General features: G+C 46.5%; 1 protein-coding gene across 1 annotated transcript in view; it reads right to left on the bottom strand.

Annotated features, from left to right (window-relative positions):
- The window catches only part of LOC122719706 (hemicentin-1), a 40,767-nt gene extending 32,453 nt beyond the window's left edge, over positions 1-8,314 (bottom strand). Inside the window, exon 1 of the mRNA XM_043945759.1 lies at positions 8,295-8,314. The gene's annotated coding sequence lies outside the window, so the exon portion shown is untranslated. The remainder of the gene's footprint in view (positions 1-8,294) is intronic.
- Between the last annotated feature and the right edge of the window lie 7,564 nt (positions 8,315-15,878).

Below are 15,878 nucleotides of genomic sequence, written 5' to 3'. Positions count from 1 at the left end.
AGGTGGATGATATTTCGCGGGCCTCCTCAGCGGAGGTATATAAATCGACTCGGTCGATTATCGTAACGGGCAGCAGCTGACTTTAATGGGCCCGACTGAACGCTTCCTTCCCTCGCGCTCGAGCGTGCCCGACCGGATAAAAAGCGTTGCCGAGAGTCGACGACGATCGCGGTGTACTAACCGGTAACGCCCTCTCCCATACCTACCTATACGTCTCGAGCAGAAGCTTCTTCTCCCCCCCTCCTTTCCAAACCGACGAACAGGCCGCGTTATTTGCGAAAGAAGGAAAGAAGGAAGGAAGGAAGGAAGGAAGGAAGGGACAACTCGGCCGATCTGATGACCGTGGCCTTCTTCTCGCGCTCCTCCCTCCCGTTCGGCGAGGCGGAGGGGAGGGGAAAAGGAGAAAATTCGTCGACGGAGGCGAATGTGAGCGAGTGGACATTTCGCAACAGTGTGACGGTTATGTTGCGCTCGACCGGTTGGAAGGGCGCGAGGAAAAAGATGGGCGCGAAGCGCGAGCTAGCGGGGCCTTCTCCTTCGTCGCTCGAGAGTCCGTTGAACTCGACCTCTGCCTTCTCTCCCTCCGCTCCCTCCTCTTCTACAGCGGGATCAACACAGTATCGATATTCGTGGAAAAGTGGCGACGACGATCTTCTCTCGATCGGGAACAGATTTTCCACGTTTCGTTCGAAATTACCCGCGCACACGTTGAAATGAAAGAAAGGAAGAAATTCGAGACACGAATCGAGAATCGTTTTCGAGCAAAGATCCGACCGACGCCAGAACCCGCGTCTTTTTCCTTCCAATTTTTATTTCCCTTATTTCCGTTCAGTTTCGATCAAAAAAAATCTCTTCGCTCCTCAACGGGCCCCTTCTTTCTTCACCATGAATGGGTGAAACGGTAGAACGTCGAGATAATTGGAAAAGTGGCGGGGAATAAAATAAAAGTCAATGTACGAGTGTATAATGTTTCTTCGAAGTGAGGGGACGCACAATTTTTTAATCTTCCATCCCTTCACGTTCTCGTGCCACGTGCCTCCGTATATATTTTATGCAGAAAGGTGTCCAGATAAACGAGTACCTGGAAAGTACTTACCGCGAGTTTTTCCACCGACCCTTTAACCCTTTTCCCTCGGTAATCGTGGTGTACATTGTACATGCGTGATATTCGATAACGACAGGTGCGAGTTACCTTCTTTTATCGCGCAGGAACGCGAGATCGAGATACGAAGGGGAGGGAGCGTCTTTCCGTTTCCGTTTTGGAAATGTTGATCGCGTGGGTGATTGCGAAGTCGGTTTCCAAAAAGTCGGCACGGTGGTCGGAGGAGGTCGATATCGAGCATCGCGCTCGTTAGCATCGGTTCATTTTTATTCATCGAGGCACGAAGAGAGAGAGAGAGAGAAAGAGAGAGGACATCCCCCCCCCTCCCGAAAATCGATAGCTGGATCCGCGCGAACCGCGTCTCGTAGGCGCGCCTGCGTTCTCCCTTTACCTGCGCCCACCTGCCTCTCCATTCCTCTCCTCTCCCCAAGAGAGAACGCGAGTTTTTTTTCCTTCTCGAGACGAAACTCGGCCGAACAGGAAGAAATATCCCGTATCACGAATCTTTCCTTCTTCTCCTCTCTTCCGTTTTTTGGTCACTCGTACGAAATGATAAATCAAACTTTTTCTTTGATATCAATTGAATTTATATACTTTATATTTTATCTTATTTCAATATGTAGACATTTTGTTTATTTCTTTATTTAAACGTAGTTCGATTAATTTTTAATTCTTCGTTATTTTTGAATAAAAATTTATATCTATTTATTTTTTATTTTAATTATTTCTATTAAATTTAATAATTAATAAATTATATACTTTTTTATTAAAAGCGAAAATCCCCATGTGGGATTCGAAAAACTTTCCTTTTCTCGATTCCTCGTTTCGTCCCGTTCCCCAAAACACCCTCCTTTCTTTTCGAGAGGAAACGGATCCGTACGATCGAACTGTGTCGCGAAACGGTCGAAGGGTGCCGCTCGAGGGACGGGGAAGAAGGGAGAAAGAGAGAGAGAGAAAATAGGAGAGAAACGCGGCGTGCCTTATGCACGGATGATCGAAAAGAAATTGGCCGCGATCCTCGCGCCGCCTCACGGACAATTACCAACGAGATTGCCTCTCTCGGCCTCTCTGCCCCCTCCCCTTCTCTCGCTCTGTGTGTCGTACGCCACGGCGAGTCGGACGACCACCGCGCCGAATAAAATACAATCGAGAAGGGAGGGAGATTATAACTCGATTGATCGGGGACGAACGAAACGGCAGGGGTTCGTCGTCTATTCGTATTCAAAGCCAATCTCCTCCGGGGACGGGGAGGGGGGATTTCGCTTTTCGTTTCCCGGCTGTCTCGGTTGGGAAATCTCGAGAAACGGGAACGATCGTTTACCCTTTCGACTTCCGTTAATAATTGTCGCGCGGCTCGTGGCTTATTCACGATTTTTTGATTCGTCGAGGGGATACGTTTGGAAAGCGATCCACGAAGATGATCCGATTCTTTTTTTCTTTTAAGCGAGGAGGAGAGGTTTGTTCGATTTCCAATTCAGAGCGCGAGATGCTTATAAACGCGAGCGACGACGGGCGAAAATTTATTATCGAGTTATTCGTACCTACAGTTGGTAACGAAAGTATTCGAAGTGCTTGCATTTGCAATATTTGACGAGCGAGATATACGCAAAGAAAGTTGTTTAAGAGGGGTATTCAGTAGAAGGGAAATCTCAAGATTTTGTCTCGAGCAAAATTGAAAATGATCAATTTATTATTAATAAGTGGAGTGTTCATAGTGCTATGATTACTATTGTTATGATTATGATTATGATTATGATTGTGATGATGATGATGATGATGATTATTATTATTATTATTATTATTATAGAAATAACAATATTACGTTATATGACAAAAATAATACATTATACTTAATACTTTCCTCGCACTTATGCTATAATATTTCTTATTTTCTTAAATTTCACAAATTTTATTTTTTCATTGTGCGTCAATATGTTTTACGAAAGGGATATTTAGAGAAAAGTATTCGAACGCTTCGCGTATGCAGTTATTATTTAACATTGATATAATTGTAATAATTCGCCTCCAGTTCCATACCGCGAACCATCCGTGATTTTAATTAAAATTACGATCGATGGAATTCCATATTTCTATAATTATTTCTTTAAGCATCCGTTTCCAAGATATTTGAAATTTGTTTAATTTCAGCCCATAAATTTTTCCATGAGATTTATATCTGCATTCCGCGATCGAGTATTTAACATACGGGTTATATCGTATACGATCGTTGTCCCGTTGAAAGTAGAAGTCTTCCAACAAGTTATGCTCACTATCTTTGAGATCGCTCTTTAGAATATCCAGATATTTAACTAAATACTAAACACAATGACCGAATCACTGTGTTGGACGTATATTTTAGACGTCCAATTCCGTATTTGGTCTTCTCCGTGTATATAATTTCACCCATCCGAGTTAAAAAAATATTAAACTTAGTACTCGTGGGAAAAAAGCATTATCTCTCGTTACAAATGTTTTTGCAAAAGTCAATCTCCTTTTTTGCTTATTAATGAAAATTATTATTTCGTAAGTGATTAGAAACGAACGTCTTTGTCAAACGTTTCTGATATCATATTTAAAAGTGTAGATATAGTATAATTTTTTTTTAGCTAATAATAACTTTTTTCACTCTTTCAGTTAATTTTCTTGGTCGACCCAACGAGCTTTTTGATTCGTTCCTTTTTGATTTTTGATGTATCGTGGATTTACTTCTGTTTATAATTTTTCCTATCTCGCTATATGATTTCCCTTCTTTTCTTTTGCGTTTCACACTTTTTCGGATTCATTTTATTATACCGCGCACTTTTACCGTTAATGAAACCACAGCTTGAAATAAAAATACTCTGATACCGGTGTTTACATTTCTGGCTAAAATGCATAAAAACTATCAACAACGTGTCAGCGAATTCGAATACTTTTGTAACCTATAAATAACGCGTGTATGTAATAATTGGTTCATCATGTTCAAATTTTGCTGACGCAATCTTGAGATTCCCCTCCTACTGTACACCATCCCTCGTTGTCTTAAACAAGTTTCTTTAACATGTATATCTCTCTTCATCAAAAATTGCAAATGCAAGCGTAACTTCATCGTACGAAATTCGATAACGATGAAAATTTCTAGTCGCTTGCCGTTAAAATCCAATCTAAATCCTCACAACCCTTTTTCTCCATCCGAGTAAAATCAACCGAGTCTATATTTGGATTAGTTGAGACCTCGTTGCGAGAATACGTAATTACACTTAGCCTTTTCGATCCGTTTCAATCGCGAAAATACCTCGATCCAAAATCCGCGTGTTTAAACAGCGTGTTCTCGAACCGCGATTACGATCTTCGCCCCCCTTTCCTCCCCCTCCCCTCCCCCCTCTCCTCTCCTCAATACGGGTCGCAAAAGTTCCGGCTCACCGTCGTCTTTCCCGTCGTCTTTCCCGTCGTCACCGCCGCTGCCGCCACCACCACCGCCGTCGTCGTCGAGAGAGAAAGGTCTTTAACCTTCGAAGCAAAAGAGCTCGACGCGAAAAGATGCGAGGAGAAACACGGCGCGCAACGTTGTTGGCTCGCTCGACCACGATCCACCGTCCGCAAGGGAAATAAGGAGAAGAAAAGAGGATGGAACGGAATAGAAACGCGATACAAATATAAATAGAGAATACACGGGCAAGAGAAAGAAGTCGGCGATTGAAAGTAGTAGTGGTATTAGTAGTAGCAGTCGCGTCTTGGAGTCTCGAGTTTCAGCGTCGGTTTTTTCTCTTTTTTTCCTTTTCCCTTCGGCGCGCGACAACTCGAGACGAGATAAGATAAGATAAGATAAGATAAGATAAGATAAGAAAGAAGGCGAGAAAAGGAGGACGCGTGCATACTTCTCCTTTGTCGCGCGCCTTCCTCCCCTCTCTCTCCTTTCCATTAATTCGATGACGCGCGAGAGATCGTTAATGAAAATATTATCCGCCGAGGCCACCTCCCGCGAGACCCGTGAACGTTTATTGGCAGAGACACGGTCGGACGGGGCCGTAATTAGGTCCGACCAGCGGATACGATGGGTTAACATACGACCTGTGATTATTAAATGGGAATTACCGGCAGCCCCGACGTTAATGCGGTGCCGAGTATTATCGCGTGACGACCCTGCACGGTAATTCCGTGTCTCTCTCTCCCTCCCTCTTTCTCTCTCGCTCGCCACTGATTTTACGAACAACAAATCGGCAGAGGAGGAGGAGGGGCGCATGCTCGATCTCCTCGCGAAAACGCATCCGATTTCGACCCGTCTCCCCTCACGATAATCCCTCCCCGTCCCTAAATTAATTAACGATAAGATTAATTGACCGGCCGGTATCAATCGAAACGAGAGGAGGGGAGGGTTGGCGCCTTTTAGTCGAGGGGGCGCGGGATTTCTTTTCGCCTCGAGGAGGAGGAAAGCGAGAATAAAAAGCGAGGAGCAGGTAGGAAGGTAGTTTCTGCCCGTGACACTTTCGCGATCAGAAAATAGAAGCGATCGATAAGAGACTCGGTCGTGGAAAACGCGTCGCCTCCGGTCACTGCTACCACTACTACCACTATTGCACCGCATCTACCAAGGGGGGAGCAACCTTTCGATCCGTTCTCCCATCTTTTCGCCACTCTTCTTTCCCTCCCTCCCCCCCCCTCCTCCTTTTCCCTGACCTAACCCGCTGTCGTCGTCCTCGGTCGGCGCGGGACGAGGGGGGAGAGGAAAGGGACACGAAATCGTTCCATTTCTCGATACCGATGTCCGATGCGGTGCGGTGGGCGTGCAGGAGAAGAAAAGTTACGAAGGCGCGAAAGGGGTTCGTGGAAAGTGTTTGGAAAGAGTTCTCGGGAAAAGGAGATCGTTCGTCCTCAATTGAAGTTCGTCCCTCGCTTCCTTCGAACCGGAAGCACCGGCCATCACGGGACCACTCCTCGAAATTGTCTAGCCAGCCTAATTGTCGGTCTCGTTCGTTGCATCGTTTTAAAAAATCTCCCTTGTTAGATTCTTTTGGAGATGTATTACGTACGGGGGAAAAGAGGGGGGAAAAGAAGGGAAAATCTTCGGGGAGGATGGCGCGATGTTTGCCCCGATGCGGCCGTTATAATTTATCCCCCGGTTAAAATATCGTCGCTTCAACGACGCCAATGACGCGGAAAGGGCGAGCGGTGTATCGTCGGGAATCACGCGAGCTGTGGTGGACACAGGCAGGCAGGCAGGCAGGCAGGCAGGCAGAGCGGTCGATCGATCGATCGATCGATACGATCGAAATTTCGTTACGGACTGGAGACATTTGCAGGGGGGAGGAGGGTGGCGGTGGCGTGGCGCCGCGTTTTCGCCACGAGGGTAAAGGTATAAAAATGAAAAAAAAGAAAAAAGAGGGAAAACTAGTATAGTATAGTATAGAGGGGAAAAAAAAAAAAAGAAAAATATCGTATATAGGGAAAAATGCAGGGGAACAAAGATGATACGTGGAGCATGGATACCGTTGAAAATACCGTCGAGTTGCCGTTTACCTATCGCGCCATGGTTTCGAATACGTTTCGCCCTCCTCCTCTTCCCCCTCCCTGCTTCCCCGAAAGCAATTTCGACGGTTCTACCTCCCTCCCTCCCTCCTCTCGTTCCCGCGTGTGGCTGGCTCATCGATATGGAAACGGGTCGCCAAGGAATTAGAACGCGCATACCTCCATCCCGAATAAACGGACTAGCCTCTCCTCCCCTCCAATCCCGATCTTCCCAAGGATAGATCTCGCCGCCGATTCCCCGACAAACTGAAATCCTCCACCTCTTCCTCCCTGTTATCAATTACGTGTCGTTTAAATCCTGGTTCAGTTCCATCCACGGATTACGCGACGATTACGCGCGTGTATACGCGTGTGTTGGGATGGAAATGGCGCGTAACTGACTCCAACGAGAGAATCGTATTTTACGCGGGAAACGTGGAAATCTTCGAGTTTCTTCGTCTAGAGAAGGAGAATTCGTTTATTAATAATCTCGGTGTCGCGTTTATCGAAATATCGGCCAGAGTGTTATTCCAATCGATGATAATCTCGTCGTAGTAATCACGGGGTGTACGTTTCCCTGAATATTTTTTCCCGCAAGACTCAGTCGAGTCTCATTCTCAATCACCGCCACGACGTACACTGGTTCGATACGATACGAAGTCTAACTGAACAAAATTACTTTTTCCCGATTTTGAGATTTATATGGAGATTTAATTTTTTTAGAGAACATTTGCTTTTAGTTAATATAGGATAAAAAAGAAAATATAATTTGAAATAAAATAGAAAAAGAAATCTATAACGTTGAAAATGTGCTGATTTTGTTCACTGTTTGAATCCGAATCCGACGAGTCACGTAAGAAGATACACAATCGATCGGACAATTCGTATTACAAATTGACGAGAGAGGTGATTGAATCTATTCTATTGGAAAGAAAAAAAAAAGGACAAGTAAATTGCAAAGTATAGCAACTCTCGAATCATTGGAATCGTTGGCATTGTAGTAATCGGGCGAAAAATCCACAACGGACAATTATCTTAGAAAGCATTTCGAATTTGACGAACGTATACGATATAAACCGAAGCTTGAGAATTGGAAATAGTATTCTAAACAAAACAGATATTGATAAAAGAATACTCGAGTGATTGACGCTAAATCTCCAATTTATAAGATCGTGATATCGATTCGCGAATAGATTCCTTGGATCTTTATCTCCTTCGTTAAAAAACTTCATAAGAACGCTTCGCGTTATTCGCGAGATACTTGTCTCGCGCATGCGCACGAATTGTCCCGAGCCGTCCCTCCGCCCCACTTCGAAAAAGTCGTTGAGTTGAGCAAACGGTTGAAATTTGTTAACGCAACCTGACGCGTTGCAGTACCGTGCTCTAAACCGAGGCCGAGCTCCCATCCCCGTCTTAACGATAAATTAGGTTTCTGGTTCACCGACTTACCCTATCGGCAACTCGATACACGTATAATTGAAAACGGAATCGTTCACCTGTGCACGTAGTAGGAGCACGTAGGGGAGTAAGCCGGTACTGTCGTCGCTTCCTTCCGTTATTTCGACGGGCTGAGAAGAAGGAAGGAAGGAAATAACCGCGAGTAAGAGCATCATAAATTAGCATTTCCCATTAGCAGTGGTGACGCAACGGCTTCGTCGGTTCGTTTCACATAATTAGGAGGATGGCTCGATGACACGTACGTACGTACCTAGCAGCCATGGAGCCCCATAATTCAGCCCAGGGAACAACGATGGCGATGCCGTTGCTACCGTTATTACTCGCCACCTGGAACCTGACTCGAAATGGCTGGCTGGCTGGCTGGTGATACCGGGTCGGATTAGATGCTCTCCTCTCCACGTTTTCCATCGTTTTCAGAGGAGGTTGCAACGCGGCTGACAGTGGCCGTGAGCCGCGAAACGAGATCTCCTCGACCTTCTTTCGGCTCCGCGAGACAAACCCGTAACCCGCCCGTTCTCTCGTTTCTCCCGTGGAAATCCAACCAATTCTTCTCCTCTCTCCCCCTCCATCCGCTTTCGGGTTCCTTCGAAGAGAAAGGAGAAAGGTCGCGCGACGAACTTTAACGAGCACTCGATCCGCGTAATAATAAAGATAAGAATCTTTCGAGGGGGTGGGAAAAAGAATCACGGAGCATAGGCGCGTGACGAGCGAGATTTCGCTCGTTACGTGTCGTGGACGTTGGTTAGCGAGCCTTGGTCACGCACGCTAATCCCTGCCCCCTTTAATAACCGCTCTTTGTTATTAATCCGCGATTTATTTCAATTTCACCCTCCTCTTTAATAGAAAAAAAAAAAAGTTAAAAAAACTCGGCTTTATCGACGAAACTCGGAACATCGGAAAAACGAGTAGAGAGAGGGAGGGAGAGAGGGAAAGCTGGGAAGTTTGGCGGCTCCGCGATAATGACCGCCATATTTCTTCCCGAGTTCGAGTTCGAGTTCGAGTTTGAGTACGAGAACTGTGCAAAACGCCCATCGTTTTGTCCACAAAAGTCCGGCGCCAGAATTCCGAAATCTCTCGTCGATCTTTCAGTGATGGAAACGCACGACGATGATGGAGAAGGGGAGGGGGGGTAGACGAGCTTTTCCGCTCGGCTTTGTCCCTTTGACGACGGGGATAGCGAGCCGCCGGTAGCCCAGAGTATCCAACACTCTCTCTCTCTCTCTTCCTCGTCTGGCCTTGCCTGGTCGCGCGTTGTGCTCGTCTAATTCGAGGATACATATTTAATGGTGGATAAACGGAGAGCGAGGTTGCCCGGGGTAACCGACGACCATCGACGAACAAGAAGAAGAAGAGAAAGAGGAAGAAGAAGAAGAAGAAGAAGAAGGAAAAGAAGAAGACTCCGCGAGGGAGAGAGAGGAGGGGAGAGGGAGAGGGAGAGGGCGATAGCGATGCCGATTGCGAATTCCGAGTGTACGTTCCGCGGATGAAAGAAACGCACCCTCGCAGCTTTCAAAGCCCCTCGTCTCCACGCCGAGTCTGAAGCTACAATCCCCCTCCGAGTCGAGATGCGTGGCTCCGATGTCTGCCTTCCTCCTCCTCCTCCTGGGTGAAAAACGTTTGAAGCCGCGCTCCTATTTTCATAAAACACCCCCGGTGATGGTGGTTGGCCATCGCCCTCGTTGCACTCGCTTATAACACGATATACGTGTCTATTATCGCACTTATTAATTAACGAGGGATAAATTAGTGGAAAACTCGGTGGAAAAAACGGGGAAGGATCGGATCGCGATAAAAGTTGCGAGTTGTATCCGTTGTTGTACGCGTCGCAAATCAATTATCAAGATAACCGCCACGCGTGCCGTAGTAGAACGCTTACGCAATTTCCACGCATTCGAGGCTCGCTCGCTCGCTCGCTGACTAACCGCCGTGCCGCTTGGAGGGGATAAACGGCGAAGCGAAGCGAGCGAGCGAGAGAGAAAGAGAAAGAGAGAGAGAGAAGAGAGAATTGTAATGCATCAGGATATACGCGCATGCGCGATATTGGCTTCGGTGTTTAGCGCTTACCGAGCGCTGATTCAGTTCGATGGTCAATCGCGGAACGGATGTTCGGGCGAGAAGATGTTCCTGTTCTGTTCTTTCGAAGTCCCATAAAATTCCCCCTCTCCTCCTTGTGAAAAGGAGTAGAAAGGAGAGAGATTCGTTAAGGGGCGGAGTCAATGGTTTCGAAAAGCGTAGCTCAGCTTCCACCTGAAGATCGAGCGCGAAAAACGTCGAAGGAAGGAAAATCCAACCGACCGACCGGCAATTCCACGGGGATTTACCTCGATCCACCCTCTAATATCCACCCTTGTCTCTCTCTCTCTCTCTCTCTTTCTCTCTGTTCGGCCACCGATACGGCGGATATTATTGTTTCCGCGGTTATTCCGCCAACGGAACGACAGATTAACCGGAGGATCGCGGGAAAACTTGCAAGCTTATACCCGACCAGGCCGGGATTAGGCTCAGCCCGTCCCCGGGGGCTTTTCGATTCAACGAAAACCCGCTATCTTGCCGGAAACTCACGTTTCCGCGTATAGGATCGGAGAGGACAAAGTTTCTCGGGAAAGGAGAAGACCATCTCTTCCCCTCCTCCAACGGTTTGGGAAGGGTAATTGCGGTGGGGAGGAGAGGAGGGGGAAGGGGGCGCGATTCGGTTTTTATAGCCGGCATCCCGGAGATAGAGACACGAGGGACGATATTTATCGACGTGCTTATTTCGACGGAGGGGGAGGGAAAAGACCGAAGCATCGTGGGGATAATCGTAGAGGAAGAGGCGAGTGGCACCCCTGCACCGCTAATCCCGAACGACACGCGCCGATCCAACGTAAATCAAACTAACTCGAGGGGAGAAAACTGCGTTTTTCCACCCTCTCGAACGATCGTCACCCTCTCCCTCTCCGAAATTCTCCTAACGCGATTGTTTTCCCTTCTCTTTCTCTCTCTCTCTCTCTCTCTCTCTCTCTCTCTCTCTCTCTCTCTCTCGCTCGTTCGCTCGCTCGCTCGGTCGATAGAGAAACGATCCTAAAAGCCGTTCGTCCCGACAACGGTCGGTGTTATATGCGTATATATAAATATATATATATATATTTATACATATAGGAAAAATATATATATATACATATAGGATCAAAATCGATGAAACTTGGTTTCGCGCACGAAACAGAAGTATATTCGAATCGGCTCTTCCCTCCATGTTTCGTCCAATCTCCATACGCGGGTAATTGTAATACACTAGGTCGAGAAAAGGTGGTCGTTGAGGAGAAAAGCCGGTGGTGGATCCTTCCTTTGATCCGTCGAGTGGACATGCCACGGGGATACCTCGTGGCCCGGTATACCCGTTGATTAAAAATATCCCGATCAAAGAGTTAAAAACTTGTCGTCATTGTCGTCGTCGTGGTCGTCGTCTCGATCGCGACCATCCTTTCCCTTTTTCCATCCTCTTTTCATCGATTCCACGAGTTCGATATCGATCGATCGATCGAGGCGACACTCCGTTGAAATCGCGCGGAGCGAAATCGAATCCACGTATTTCTATTCTTTGTCCTCGTTTCTTCTCGAAGTTTCCACCAACTTTGTCCCTCGAACGAATGAAGAATATTTTATTCGTGTTTTTTCGCGTGTGCGGCGCACAAGGGCACGGGGGCAAAGGGTGGCAGGGATGGTGACGAGAGACGGCGCGGCGGCCCTCTCGCATACATTATCGATCGTTGGCCGGCTCGGCCGACGACGAGTTCACCGTGCCAAAACGGATGCGATATCCGCGCGAGAGAGTTCCTCTTTCTCCTTCTCTCTGGCCTGGGCTACGTAACTCTATGGATCAGCGGAGAAGGAGAAGGAGAAGGAAGGAAAAAAAGAGGAGAGGCTGGCGAGAGGAAAATAATCTTTCGCGATCAGCGATCCCTTTAATAATAGGAGCCGCAATTTCCTCCTTATCCAAACAGACGATTCACCCCTCGAGGAATGGTAGATCGAGCGTGAAAAACTCGAGCATCGTGCGTATATGCAGTCGCGTTGCCGGCACATCACATTCTGGAAAATGCGAGTATTAAAGCGTTCGAGATCTTTAGTCAGTCTAGCGTGGATAATTTCCATTATTCTCTCGCCTCGATGACAACTGGCTGCCATCTCGCGCCAAAACTCCTCTTATTCTCACTACACTCTTCTCTCCGTGTTTCTCCTTCCCTCCCTCCCTTCTTTCGCTCGTGACCCAACCATACTCGCCTTCTTCTCTCTTTCTCTCTCTATCTCTCTCCTTTCCTTTCCTTTCCAACGCGCGCTAGAATTCCCGCAGCTAGAATTCGTTTCGACCGTATTACGTCGTAATAATAGTGTAGCGCGCGACTACTGCCTCTCTACGTGACTTGTAATAATTCGCGAACGTGCGATGTACACGGAGGCAGGCGTACGAAACCGCCTGCTCGGTTACGTAGAGAGAAGGGAACGTACACATCGACGATCGCGAAACGTATTCCTCCTCGTATCGATCGCTACGCCCTCGATACACGCTTGCCTCGATCCGAACCGTCGATTACCGAATGTACAGCGCTGCGATCGTGACCGAGCTTCCCCTTCCATTTTCCCCCCACCACTGAATACCTACGGTTTCCTAATCGCTTTCCGGCAAGCGAAACACGCGCTTCCTTCCTCTCTCTCTTTCTCTGCCCTCGAATTCCTTCCCTTTAGAGTTTTTTTAGAGAGGGGGAATGGACGAGCGGATAATGGACGAGCGAGAAAACGGTTGCGAGTTCCGGGCCGCGAAAAACAACGGGGGCCCCGCGAAACGAGCAACGGTTAACGAAAGGCGTATCGTGGGCGGGGAATTTATCGAGGTCTATAAACTCGAACCGCTCCGATACTTTATATACGTGTTTCCTGGAGGAGAAAAGTAAGAGAGAAACGAAAGAGTTGGTTGCTCGTCCTTCCAAATTGGCGCCAATTCCAATTCCAGCACGGATGAAAAATTCTATTATTTCTATTAATTCTCCTAGCTTTTCTTTTTTTTTTTATTTTTATATCGACATCTAGGAATTGTTAATGATATAATAATAGACTAAGTAAGGAAGTTTAGCATTTGTATTTTAGGTTTTTGTTTCTGAGCATGGTTTCTAATTTGTTCCGAAAAAATTTATATTTGGTATAGTGGAGGATCTATGGACATTAAGAGTCTGCTTTTTTACTGGTCTGTAGGAGTGTGTGACTCTGGAACGTTCAATTTTTATGCTGGAAATGGCCACTTGTCTTCTTCTAGAAAGCTTTCTGTTTCCACTCGTCTTCCCATTGGGAGTTTAGTTTGTTTTTTGTTTTCCTTATTAGATCGTCCAAATGTAATTTATGTTTATTATGGCGAAGATATTAGCCGCTTTATCGTTGCTAATTATTTCTACATGATCAGGTATCCAGATGAGTTTAATCGCGTTGCCTTTCCTTATGATTTTTTCATGAAGATTCGACTTATAATTTCGTTGTTTGATTCTGAGTTTTCGATAGCTATTATCGCACTTTCGAAGTACTATGGATTTTTGGTAAGCTTTGTCGCGGATAATTTTCCAAAAGCTTGGAAATGGCAGTTCCCTAGACTTATTCTAGAGTATCGAATTACAAAGTCGAGTTTTAACGAGTTATTAACGCGTTTGCACTCGACGACACTTTCGAAGTCGGCAACTCGAGAATTTTTGCGCATGCGCGTGACGAGTGTCTCGCGAGCATTTCTAAAACGATCTCACACGTTTTTCTTAATAAAGAAATAAAAATCCAACGAATCTATTTAAAGTAATTAAATTAATACTGCGCTCTTATTGTTTGGAGATAACGAGATCTAGCGTAAATAATTCTCAAGCTCCGCTTTGTACCGTATACGTTCCTTAAATTCGAAATGATTTCTAAGTTAATTATCTGTTGTAACTTTTCTTCATTTCCCCTACATCCGTCACGCGGATTTTTCGTCCGATTACTATGAGGGGATACGATGAGTAATCAATGATTCAAGGATTGTCACACTGCGTTCTTTTTTCTCTCTCTCTCTCTCTCTTTCTTCAATAGAATAGATTCAATCACCTCTCTCGTCAATTCGTAATACGAATTATCCCATCTGTGTATCTTCTTACTCGTCGGATTCGGATTCGAATAAAACCAGCACATTTTTAATATTATAGATTCCTTTTTCTATTTTATTCTTTATTGATTAAAATCAATATCATCCCATAAAAATTTAAATCTCCGTATAGATCCGAAAATCGGGGGAAAAAAATAATTTTCAAATGACGATCGAGACTCGTCTCTCTCTCTCTCTCTCTCTCTCTCTCTCTCTCTCTCTCTCTCTCTCGAGCGCAAGGGTTAAAATATCATCACGCCGAAAATGGGATGGAGAGCGTTCGAAATTCCTGACACGCGTCGTTTTCAAGATTGATAAACCAGCGGAACGTGGAAACGTGGCGTAACCCTCCCCTTCTCCCCCACCCCTCTACTCCCATTCGTCGCGTCGGTTACACAGCGTGGCGTCTCCCCTCGTCCACGATAAATAAATACGCTTTTCCTCCTCCTCCTCTTCTTCCTTCTCTGAGGAGGGCGGAGGCTCGTAATTGCGGCGGAAGAGATCGAGTCTCCGCGATAAAAAAGCGGCCGCTGTCCGCTTTGACGTTTGTTCCCGCGATTATCATCCCCGGTGGAATATCAAGTTCTCCAGTGCCAGAGGGGCTGAGAGGAAAGAAATCAAGAAATTTTCGCGCTGGAGAGGGGCAGGCTGTCCGTCCTTTTGCCCGGATACGCGATTATAAAGTCCCTTACTCACGACGGGACGAGTATGCGTCGTCTACCCGGCCGAGATTATACTCGGGGAAAATAATAATCGCGAGCCCATTTCGGTGAAAGCCACGCGTACAAAGTAATTAGTCTGATTTTTCCGCTGCTGCTGCCGCCGCTCTCTCTCTCTCTCTCTCTCTCTTCTCCAACTCGGGCAACTCTTCAACTCGTTTTTCTCTCGTCTCTCGTCTTGCTTCGTTACTCCGACCTCCGTCATAGGCGGAAGAATCGCTCGCAAAGATTTAAAAAACTCGATTCATTCTACTCTACGCGACAGTGATAAAGATCTGGATCGAGTTTAACTCGAGACGATTATTCGTCGATTCGTGCGATGGAAGATAGGATAATTAAACAGAAGAAAGGAGAAAACATCGGGGAAATGAAGAAAAATCGTGTGGTTACGTCTATGACACGCGGCAGACTTCCGCGCTCCTCTAAGCGTGGAAATTCGTTGAAACATCGCGGTTACCGCGACGAGAGAAAGACACCGAGGCCAACTTTTTTTCTCGCAACTCTCTCTCTCTTTGTCCTTCGACTCGTCTCGGTTCGTCGTAGCCCGCATCCCACCAACGTTCGCTCGTTCAAGCGTGGTAACCGACAACACGCTCGTTCGACGCGTTACCGCGATTCGGCCGATTCGCCTCCTTCCCCTCCTCGAGTGCTTTTCTCACGATCCCCCGACTTTCCCGGGGGATTTCCCTCGGTTTCCCCTGGAACGGGGTCACACGGTGAAGAAAGGCACGGTGAACAAAGCGGGTGAACGAATTCGGCCCCGATTATGCACCCGCGTTATTCGCCTACTCGTCATGGGGGGAGGACCGACCTACTTACTCTTCTTCTTCGTTCAAGCGAAATCCACTCTTATTCCCTTGTAAATAAAGGGAGGGAGAGAAACGAATGTGATCGAATTCCACCGAGTGAGAAAGAGAGAGACAAAGGGATATAAAATATCTTCTTATTCGATTCGCCTCGTGCTCGTTATTTGAACGATAGGTTC

This window comes from Apis laboriosa, unplaced genomic scaffold (assembly GCF_014066325.1).
Source record: "Apis laboriosa isolate Shangri-la unplaced genomic scaffold, ASM1406632v1 scaffold9_cov152, whole genome shotgun sequence".
In the NCBI taxonomy this organism is placed as follows: Eukaryota; Metazoa; Arthropoda; class Insecta; order Hymenoptera; family Apidae; genus Apis; species Apis laboriosa.
This window is presented reverse-complemented; position numbering and strand designations above follow the sequence as displayed.